Below are 11,699 nucleotides of genomic sequence, written 5' to 3' on the forward strand. Positions count from 1 at the left end.
CTCCTACTTTGGTAGATCACTACAATACAATTACCCACCCCAGCCTCATTTTGCCATTGGTTGGTAATTTGAATCATCTTATGTTTTTGAGGTAAAATACATTATTTTTGTTTGTTTGTTTGTTTATTTTAGGGAAAGATGAAAACATATTTGGCAAAGAACTTCATAAAAATCTTATTGGTTATAAGTTAATAATATTTCTATTTCTAAAGGTTTTCTCAATCATAATTAATGAAAATCCTATTGGGGGGGGGAGGCAGAAATCATGGATTTATCTTGACTCATCTATTTCTCTTATACAGTCATTCACATCAGCAAATTCTGGACTTCGATAACTTCTTGCCATCTCCTATGTTGCCATTCTATTTCAAGCCCATGAATTGTTTGTGTTTTTTACTTATAATCATATTTGACTTAATTTACATAGTGATTTTAGTTCTTATTTTTCCCTCTCTTGGGCATACTTTTCCCCTACAATCTTTAAATCATATATGGCCCTGGCATTCAGCTCTCTTTATTGGCCTTCTATTAGTAGTGACGCTAAATAAATAAATATCTTACTTCATTGCCTGAAATCTTGTACTGCATCAGAACATAGCCCAGGCATAGCAAAATCGGTCATTCTACTAGTAGTGACGCTAAATAAATATCTTACCTTCATTGCCTGAACCCTTGTACTGCATCAGAACATAGCCCAGGCATAGCAAAACACTTCAATATTTGTCCATCCACATGTGTTAAACTAGGAAATCAAAGAATTCTTTTAAAGCATAACCTATTATGTAGGTAGACTGAATTAGTGGAAAATTGAAAATTTGTGCTTATTACACAACTGAAGTTTCAGAAAAGGAACCAGTGTCTCTGTCTTTTTATTTACACATACACTAATAAAAGGTCAGGTCTACAAAAACTGTTCCACTGTTTGCTGATCTCATAAATTTTGATAGATGTGAGAATTCTGCAGCTCCTGCTGTCTTCTGTTGCCAACAGTCTCCCTTCTGCACTACATGAACTTCCTGTCTTGTGCCAGAGCATCAATTACCTCTCTCTCACCATGGTTCTGACTTATAGTCTTCTTAGCCCTAAAAATAAAACTCAAGATGAGGCAATGAAATGATAGCCTTGACATATGTGAAAAAGTGCATATTTAGTCTTAATGTTCTTATGACTGAATTTTTGACGTGGAAAATTTTAGCTAATCTTCTTATCAGTAGGCATTGAGCCAGAACTATACTTATATAGTTAAATACAAGGAAATCTGTTTATAACAATGGCAACTGTTTTAAAGAAAATGGTGGTGTCAGGAGAGAGGAAAAGAAGTGACAGGAAAAGTACTTCCATAAAAGATATACAAATAAAATAATTTGGATTTTTCAGTATTTTTGCTGTTAATCAGTAAGCTGGGGCAACAGGCAGAAATTGGGACTGTCCTGGGAAAACAAGGGCATATGATTGTCCTAGCAATTTCATGAGGTCTTGCACCAATAAGAAGCAAGACAGTGTCTGCTTACCAGGAGCTTAACAAAATCCCTTTGGAAGAATACATGTTACAACTATGTTTTGGGGTCTTAAAAGAGACAGAGTTTAGAAGCTTATTCCCATGAACTGTTGCTAAAAATAGATATCAACACTATCAGTGCCACTTGTAAAAAGCTCTATTACATGGGATGAACTCTTGGAAATTTGTACTGATAAAATATTTCTCTCTTGTAAATTTGATGTCTACTTTCATTATGTAATGAATTTAAATTATCTTAATTTGTTTATGATTTTGAGTGTCAGGAAACAGAGGTAAGTCTTCTATTCAATAATTCAATCTAGTAATGTTTTCTTCATTCTTTTTTTCTAATTTATTGAATTAAAATTTTATCTTCTAGAGTGAGTTGCCTCTGCTTTATTTGGGAAATCAGCAGGTTATAAATTATAGGTATGTTAAAATTTGAGTAGTTTCTATGTAGTGTATATGCCAAGGTACAAAATAATTCTAATGTCAAGTTCTGATTTATAAGTCTGTGCACTGTAACTGAATCTGCTTAACATACAAAAAATGCCAAGTTTCAACAAAATTGTGTCTGGACCAATGGGTAGATATGTGGAGGTAGAAGTTGTTAAAATGAACAGAAGGCTACACACACACACACACACACACACACACACACACACACACAATCTAACACACACACACACACACACACACACACACACACACATAATCTACTATACATTTTCAAGGTTTTTTTTTTGAAAATAAATCTTCAGTTGGTTTTACATGAAGTAATATATAGCAACATTTTAAGTCAATCCATCTTGGAACAACCCTAAAAAAATATATCAAATGACACATCACAGTTAAATTAGTTTTCTTGTCTTCTACTCTTGCACTTACAGTCTCTTTTCCCTTGTTGTCATCCTTGACACACAATTCCTTCTAGTCCCTGATGACCTAAATTACTGCCCTGGAATTGCAGTTTTAGGGGCCTGTATGCCCTATTCTAATGTCTTCATATGTCCTAGTTTATTTTAGTTGATTTGCTCAACCTATCTCTTTTCTTAATTATTATTCTTATTCCCAATACCCATGCATGACTAAAAATATTGTTTTTATCTTATCTCCTTAGTCTGTTTGTTTTCCTAAAATACTATTAAAATAATGATTGAATTATACCTTTACATTGGCTAATTAGAAGGCTAGGCCTATCATGTATTATGATTTTTTACATTACCTTGGCAACATCTGTATTTTAAAAGTTGCTCCTAGTTTCTTACAGAAAGGACCCAGATTTTTAATTATTTTTATTAGAATAGTCTATATATTTTATTTATTATAATTAGTGATTTTAAAACAGTTTTATTGAGGCATAAATGACATATGATAGACTGTCTAAATTTAAATGTTCAATTTTATATGCATACACCTATGATATCACAAGAAAAATCTGAACATAAACATATATCACCCCCCACCCCCAAATTCCTTCGTATTTCTATCAATTCCCCCACCATTCATTCTTTTAACCCAACCCCAGACAAACACGAATCTGCTTTTAGTCACTATGGATTAATTTGCATTTTATAGAATTTTATCACATGGAATTATACAGTATGTATTCTGATTGTCTGGCTTCTTTCACTCTATAATTATTTAGAAATGTATCCATGTTATGTATATCAATAGTTTATTCCTTTTTATTGCTGAATAATATGAGTGTTGAGGACTGAATGTTTAGGTACCCCAACCCTCAAATTCATACATTGAAACACGACCCCCATTCTCTTATTTGATGGCATTAGGAGGTGGGGACTTTGGGAGCTTATTAGGATTAGATGAGACCATGGGGGATGGGGTTAGTATCCTGATAAAAGTCAGGAAGGAACCTGCTTCCCCTCTCTGCCTTCCACCACACAATGAAAAGATGGCATTCTGCAACCCAGATGAGGCCTTGGCCAGAGCAGGCTCATGCTGGCACCCTGATTGCAGACTTCTAGCTTCCAGCACGGTCAGAAGTAAATGTCTGTTGTTTATAAGTCCCCCAGTCTATGGTATTTTGCCTACTGCCCTATCTAAAAAGATTAAAAAAATAAAGTAAAAACCTTTGAATACAAGTAATATAGAATGGTGAATATTAAAAAAAAAGGATTTAAAGTCAGACAGACCTCTGTTTTATGGAATGCTATAATACATGTCAAATCTCAGTAAGTCAGGAAAATTTAAATACAGAAATAATGCCCACATTTAAATATTTAATAAATACATAAGATTGCAGGCTTCAAATTGGACTAGATGTTGCCTCGTAGCCCCAAAATCTGTGATCCCATGAATTCTTAGAGAAAACCCTTGTGTTAATAAAATAGGAATTCTAGAATCTCTCTATATGACAAGGATGTTAATTAGGAAATTATTACTAAGGGTTTATTTTATGACATCATAACTTTCAGGACTTTTTTTTAACAGGCATAATTTTGCATAGAATTTTGTTCATACTAGAAGCTATATTCATTGGCTTTTTACAATGGAAGTTTATATAGTCAGAACCAATACTGTTTTAGTAAGGAAACAGATTGTTACCTAATACATGGTCCAGTTTTAAATGGCCATGATTATTTAATTTTATTTATTTAATTTTCTTTAATTTAATTTTTCTACTCTTTCATATTCACTGGAATTATTGCATGTGAGTCCAAAGTGATGACAAGTGAAATTCATCGGATAAAACACTATGAGACACTAGGGTGGTGCATGCTTCACAAGGGAATTCCCTTCAGAAATCAAAGACACAAAGATAGTTTGTCTTCGAAATAGACAATAGAGCATCAAATGAGATTGTAAGCAGTTTTCTTTCTTTTTTTTTTAAGTCACAGAATGAAAATTAAAAATGTGAGCGACTTTTCTTTTTGGAATTTTTTTCTCTTTTGGCCCACTTTCTGCACAATGCTACGTGCATTTCCTTTTGCAGTTATGTGTTTTGTACTTAAAGCAGATGTCTGAGCCTTTGCAATGCCAAAAACAAAAATTATAGAAGGACAGACTGGAATGACTATCCCCTGGATTATCATATTAACTTGAAGCCATTTTATTGATCATACAGTTATATAATTATCCCATATTTGAAAACCAGATTTAAGCAATTTAGATTATCTTTAATTTTGTTGAGAAGGAATTTAAACAATACTTATCAAAAATAATAATACATTAGGTAGAAATTTATAATTAGTGTTCCGATTATAAACCACTGGGGCTTCCAATAAACATTTGAATATATTTTTACATCATTTAGCATGTACTATGTATATTTCTTGTGCATTTCATACTTTATTGTAGAAAATCCTAGTTTCTCTTCACTTGAATGGAAATGTGGTATTTAGAAATAATAATGAAAGATACATTCAACTGCATTATATGCAAATAATCCAGTTTGTTTACTATATTGAGTGGAAATTTTTTTCCTAAATTATAGCAAGCTGCTGAGGGGGGAGCAGAGTATGCTAGCCCAAAAGATGCCTTTTGGGAGATATTGATATTTTAAGTTGCTTAATTTTAAGAAATGACCTTTGATCTTCCCCCTAACTGCCTAAACGAATTTATATAAAGGATCTGATCCAGAAAGGGAGTGATCACCATAGAAAACTACAGTATAATGTTAACTGGGTGTGGTAGACAAGGAGGAACCCAGTAAAATGTATTAGAATTTTTGTGTCTCATTATTTCTGTATTTGTTTACCAAACATTGCTCTTTTTATCTTTCTGTGGATTGCCTTCCTCCCCTTTGAAGTCCTAGCTCCCTCTCCCCTTCTTCTTAGCTCAAAATGGCATATAAACCTCATTTTGTCTATTTTGAATCTCTCATGGTTATGTAGATTCTACATACAAACATAATTAAATTTGATTTTCTCCTGTTAATCTGTCTGATGTCAATTTAATTTTTAGACCAGAAAGTAGAATCTAGAAGGCTAGAGAAAATTTTTTTCCTCTAACAACTGCTGTATTTTGAACAATTGAGTATTTCAGATTATGGAGAAGTGATTAAATTAAGTAAGAGCCTAACATAATAAAATCATTAACAGTCACATAAAAGCATCACTTGTTAAATTGCTTTTTATTTTTCTACCTTTTCTTTTCATTCATACTTCTGCCACCCAAAATTATTTAAAACACACAAAAGAATTATCTTAAAGGTTAGATTCCATAGTAGACAAAATAATTGGTTCTGTATTGAAATCATGTATGTGCCACTTACTAAAAGCATGACTCTGGGAAAGATATTTAATTTCTTTATCTAAGCCAGTTTTCTCAGTTGAAAACAAGCTAATATTAATATCCATTCATCTTCCAGGTTTGTCAAATGATAAAGATAATGTTTGCCTGCCCTCCTTTACATACTGAAACCTGATCCCCAATGTGATGGTACTTGGAGGTGGGCCTTTTGGGGGTGAGGCTTTTGGGTGGTGATTAGGTCTTGGGAGTGAAGCCTTCATGAACAGAATTAGTGCTTTTATAAAATAAACCCAGAGAATTCCCTGTCCCCTTTCACTGTATGAGGACATAGTAAAGACCTTTTATGAACCAGGAAATGGGCTCTTACCAGGCACTGAATCTTCTGGCGCCTTGATCTTGAACCTCTCAGCCTTCCAAACTGTGAAAAACAAATTTGAGTTGTTTATAAGCCACCCAGTCTATAGACGTTATGGACATAAAATATTTTATATAAAGTATTTAGCATAGTTATTGGTATATAATATAGGGACTCTAAAGATTGGAGCTATTACACTGATGCTTTGTATAATAAAGTTAATGAATGAAGATGTAAAATGAGGAAATCAGGAACAGAAAAAAAGGAGGAAGCTAAAGAGAAAAGTTGCAGCCCTAACTGGTTTGGCTCAGTGAATAGAGCGTCGGCCTGTGGACTGAAGAGTCCCAGGTTCGATTTTGGTCAGGGGCATGTACCTTGGTTGTGGGCACATCCCCAGTAGGGGGTGTGCAGGAGGCAGTTAATTGATGTTTCTCTCTCATTGATGTTTCAAACTCTCTATCCCTCTCCCTTCCTCAGTAAAAAAGTCAATAAAATATTTTTTTTAAAAAAAGAGAGAAAATTTGCTGAGTACAGAATAAAAATTAACTCAGATTTCTGACAACTCAGACAAGAAGGAACCAAGATGCATTATAATCATCCTCCTTATACAAAAGGTGGAAACATGACAGTTTATCAGTAGGATGATAATTATTTTGATATAATTTTCTAAAAAATTTCTTATTCAGTATTTTATATTATGGATATCAACTGGCATAATGGGTAGTTTTACTATGAATGTAAAAGTAGATTTCACAAGCTTGTTTCTGTGGCATAATTTCATTAAAGTTGAAGACATAACATGACAGAAAAAGGAGATGTAAAGAACTAGGCCATTGTGTTTCAAGTACAAAGACTAACTCAATCTAGAGTTTATTATACTGAGAGAAGACTATCCACTAGCATTCACTAAAGGATTTACTGATCCACAGCGTCACTTGGGGAACATTAAAAAAAAGAGATTCCCAGGTCCATCACAGGGAGATTCTAATTTTTAGATGGTCAGTGAGGCCCAGGAATCTGCCTTTTTAAAAACTTGCCTGATGGAGCTGAGAATCAACTTATTTTGGAACTACAGCTTTTCTAAACTTTATTCCTAAGCATTATTTTTTTTAGCTAGCCTTTTGTTAGACATTACAGAGAAGACACAAGATCTCTGGTTGTTTTTTGGTTCTTTGTGCCCTAAGTTGCTGATTTTGGAAACATTGTGTTGGTTTTTTTTGTTTTTTTTTTGTTGTTGTTGTTGTTGGAGCCACATGATCACTGGCAAAGTCAATTGAGCTCTGAGCTGCCCTAGGTCATGTTTCTTGATGAATTTCATCTGCTTAAGGCAGTGTGGGTCCTCATAATGCAGGCAAGGCAAGAACAAGATACTTTTCACAAAGGAGCTCTGGACCTGCTTCAATACCTGGACCAGTGACTGAGACCCAAAATTCACCCATCAGAATATGTCAGATTTGGTGATGCCTTAGAAAAATAATCAAGGAAAGTGCTGTATGCAACCTGACGTCACCATGAAAGTATAAACCTCAGGAATGCCCCTGTAGAGTGTCTGATTCTATGCTGCAGAGTCTCCTGAGGAGCTGCCAAGATGAGTTAGATACTAAACTTAGTTAGTTGAAGGAGTTAACTTAGTTAACCAAAAGAGTTAGGAATAATGAAGAGAGGGGTAGTTAGTTAATGTCCTTTTCGTGAAATGCTATAGTAGCATAGGAGTTTATACTTCATTTGAAGAATCAATACTTAACACTAGTGAAGCAGTTCACTGATCAGTAGAGAGAGACTAAAGATCTGTGGTGGTAAACAAGGAAAAGTAGAGTATGTGAGTAGAATAAGTTTGGCTTTTAATTAGAAAAGTTAGAGCCAGTAAATTGTTTGTTTACTTGCATATATCAAATACAAATTCACAAATTATTTTAACACCATTTTATAAAAAAATTGCACACAGATACTAGTCTTGTAACAAAGTGAAATGTTAATTCTTTATTATATTCCTATGCTAAAGAATCAAGAGAAGGCTGAGACTCAGAAGGCCAGCCATGGAAGAAGTGGTAAAGATCAAGAACAAAGATATATCACTAGAGACGAAGGCTAAGATTATCTATATTCTTGTATTCTTAATTGCTACGTATAAATGCAAAAGTTAGACAGTAAAGAAGGCTGATAGGGAAAAATAATGATTCATTTGAAACATGGCATTGGATGAGAGCTCTATGGATACCTTGGACCACTAGAAAGGTGAGCAAATGGGTCCTAGAGCAAATTAAGCATGAAACATTGCTGGAGGCAAAAAATGACAAAACTGAACTGTCCCACTTTAGGCACATCCTGAGAAGGTGGGATTCTTTGGAAAAGACAATAATGCTGGGGGAAACGGAAGTCAGCGAAGAAGAAGACCCAATAGGAGATGGATTGACTCCATAAAAGAAGCCATCGACATGAGTCTACAGAGCTAAGTAGGGCTGCTTAGGACAAGATACTGTGGCTATCACTCATTCATAATGTTGCTGGTAGTTGGAGGCGACTCAACAGCACATAATACATACACATGCAATTTGACTGTCAGAGACTACCTTGTTTGGTAATTAAAATGTCTCTGTTTGAGACCAAAAGTTGAAAATTGGTAAGAAAATTCAGGAGAAATATGCTTAGTTTATTCTCAGGGTTGCATCAATCTGTATCTGAAAGGGCATGGTTATTTTGAAAACTTGGGTAAAGTAGAAGAGCATGGATTTGGAAGTGAGATTGAACTGCATGAAAAGCCGCATTATGACACTTGCCAGCTGTGCATTTCTTATCTGAAAACTTGAGGAAAATATCACAAGCCTTTGTGGTTTTTTTAAAAAATGATGAATGTAAAATTCCCAGAATATTGTGAGTGATTAATAAATTGGTTCCTTTCCTCAGGTAATATGTCTTTTCTTGGAAATCTTTCAGAAGGATCTCCAAAAGGAATTTTGATCCAAACAATATTAAAATCGTATCTAGAGTTTGTCTAAATTTCTATGTAGGTTTTCCCCCCCATTTATAATGTATACTCGAGGCCCGGTGCACGGATCCATGCACCAGTGGGGTCCCTTGTCCTGGCCTGGGGGAATCGGGCTGAAACTGGCTCTCCAACATCCCCCGAGGGGTCCCGGATTGTGAGAGGGCATAGGCCAGGCCAAGGGACCCCACTGGTACATGAGATCGGGGCCAGGGAGGGACTGCAGGAGGGCTCCAGGGCATGTCTGGCCCATCTCACCCAGTCCTGATCACTCAGGCCCCAGCAGCAAGCTAACCTACCCTGGTGGTCAGTGCGCATCACAGTGACTGGTCAAATGGTCGAATGAACAGTGGGACACTTAGCATATTAGGCTTTTTTTATAGGATGATTCTCACAGCCATTTTCTAATATTTTAAGCAATCTCTTTTGATTAAAGACCATAAAACACATGCTATTAAAACTAATTTATTTTCCCTGGCCGGTTTGGCTCAGTGGATAGAGTGTCGGCCTGCGGACTGAAAGGTTCAGGGTTCGATTCCAGTTAGGGGCAATTCCCGGATTGCAGGCTTGATCCCTAGTAGGGGGCATGCAGGAGGCAGCCAATTGGTGAGTCTCTCTCATCACTGATGTTTCTATCTCTCTCTCCCTCTCCCTTCCTCTAAAAACTAATTTATTTTCTGAAAACCCTATTTATTGAAGTTACTTATGTCGGCTGCTTATCTAGAAGCCTACAGTGTTTAAAGCCCAGTATCTCTTCACTACTAGAGACATAGATGTAATTCCTTTGTCTTTGTCTTTACCTACACACTTGACCCTAGGACCTAGGAGTAGGGTTATCTTTACTTGCTATAGCTCTTAAGTGGTCATATGGCTGCCTAACAATAGAAGAAATATGAAAATTCCTAATGTATTTTAATCATGACACTAGAGTTTATATGACATCAATAACCATTAATAGACTTAATGACTATTTTATTAATTTAATAATTAATTATTTTATTATGAATATAAAAGTACAGTGGATTATTATTATAAATACCAGTTCTTCTACTTAGTTGCTCAACATTGTCAGTTGCCACACTTCTTCAAGCCTCAGGTTTTTGTCACTACCTGATGAAATAGGTACTAGTATTATGCCCATTTTACAGATTAAGTAACAGGTTTTAGTGAAGATAACTAACTTGTCAAAGTAATCCATTTAAGAAAAGATAATGCAGGGAATTTAATGCAGCTCTTTCTAACTATATTCTTAACTCTTGATTAATTTATACTTCATAACAATATGAACAGTTTTGACTATTCACTTTTTCCCGCCCTTTACTTTGGTTTTGAAAAATAGTTTAGGTTCTTATTATTCTAAGCCTTACACTTATTATATACTAGACCACTTCTAATTGTATACCTATACTATAGGTACAGAATGATTTCCACAGAGCAAAATTTCTTGTTCAATCCTCTTTACTATGTCAATCATCAAGGGAATAGAAATTAGAAAAGGAAATCATGCAATTATCTTGGAACTTTTTACAGAAAAATCAGTCAATTGTACAAATTGCTTACAACATTCTAATTATATGTTCGCCCAACCTATTTTTTTTTAAATAAGCTCATTTTTTTAAAAACAGATTGCCACTCAGAATTTAGAAGTTTCATTAAAAATCATCTCAGCTAACAACAGTTATAGACACTTTATCTAATTATATAGGTAGGAAGGAGTAACAAGAATTCTTTATAAATGGAATGGATGATTATGCCATTCCAGGATTGTGGTAGCCTCAGGAGAACCACAAAAGAAATGGCAACAGCAGGTCTCTTAAAAATGTTTTAAAAAGTTGGCTCATGTGATAGTGTTATCAGAGAAGTTGAGGTAGCCCTTTCCCCATTGAGTGCTGGGGGTAGAGTCCTTATGATATCTCAAGAGAATTTTTTGAGATTCATACGGAGGATGAGTGATTTTTATCTGCATGGAATTACATCCCTTGGTTTCCAATGTCCCATTTCCCTTAGTTCAGTTCTGGCAGAAGTACAGCTGGGGCTTCAGTAGAGCTAGAAGCAAAGCCAGTGTCCAGAGTTTCCATTCCACATTGCAGCTGGGTCCAGTTCAGCATCAGGCTAGTTACAGTCCATTAGTCCATTGTGTGTGGGGGTCCACATGGTGGTGAGCCATTGTGCGAATGCCAGGAAGCAGGAGCATGAGAGCCACACAAGGCAGGAGTCAACCAAGAGAGAGCGAGTTACTTTGTTCAGGGGGTTAAATATCCCAAATTTTGTGCCTTTGCAGTGGCCATCCCTATTCTGGCCAATGTTCCCAGGTGTGACTGACAGCAAGAACCTTCACTAGACCCCCACCCCAACCCCCCCGCCAACTTTACTGGGCATGCGTCTATCTTCCCTCCTGTCCAGTCCCTTTTCCAAGTGATCTGCAGGGGAATGGACCCACAGTGGCTCCCTGGGGAAGGTAAACCTGCAGCTTTCTGGCAAAGCTGCCCAAATGACATGCGTATAATATTTGGCCTTCCCTTTGCTCCTTTCCTGTTATTAATAACTAGGTTTATTACAAAAGGCGAAGAGAAGACTTTTAGTCAGATATTGAAAAAAGTTTTTAATTTATACTTGTATTCTAACCTAAAGCCTTTTACCCTCTTTTC

This window comes from Myotis brandtii, unplaced genomic scaffold, assembly GCF_000412655.1.
Source record: "Myotis brandtii unplaced genomic scaffold, ASM41265v1 scaffold209, whole genome shotgun sequence".
NCBI classification, from domain to species: Eukaryota; Metazoa; Chordata; class Mammalia; order Chiroptera; family Vespertilionidae; genus Myotis; species Myotis brandtii.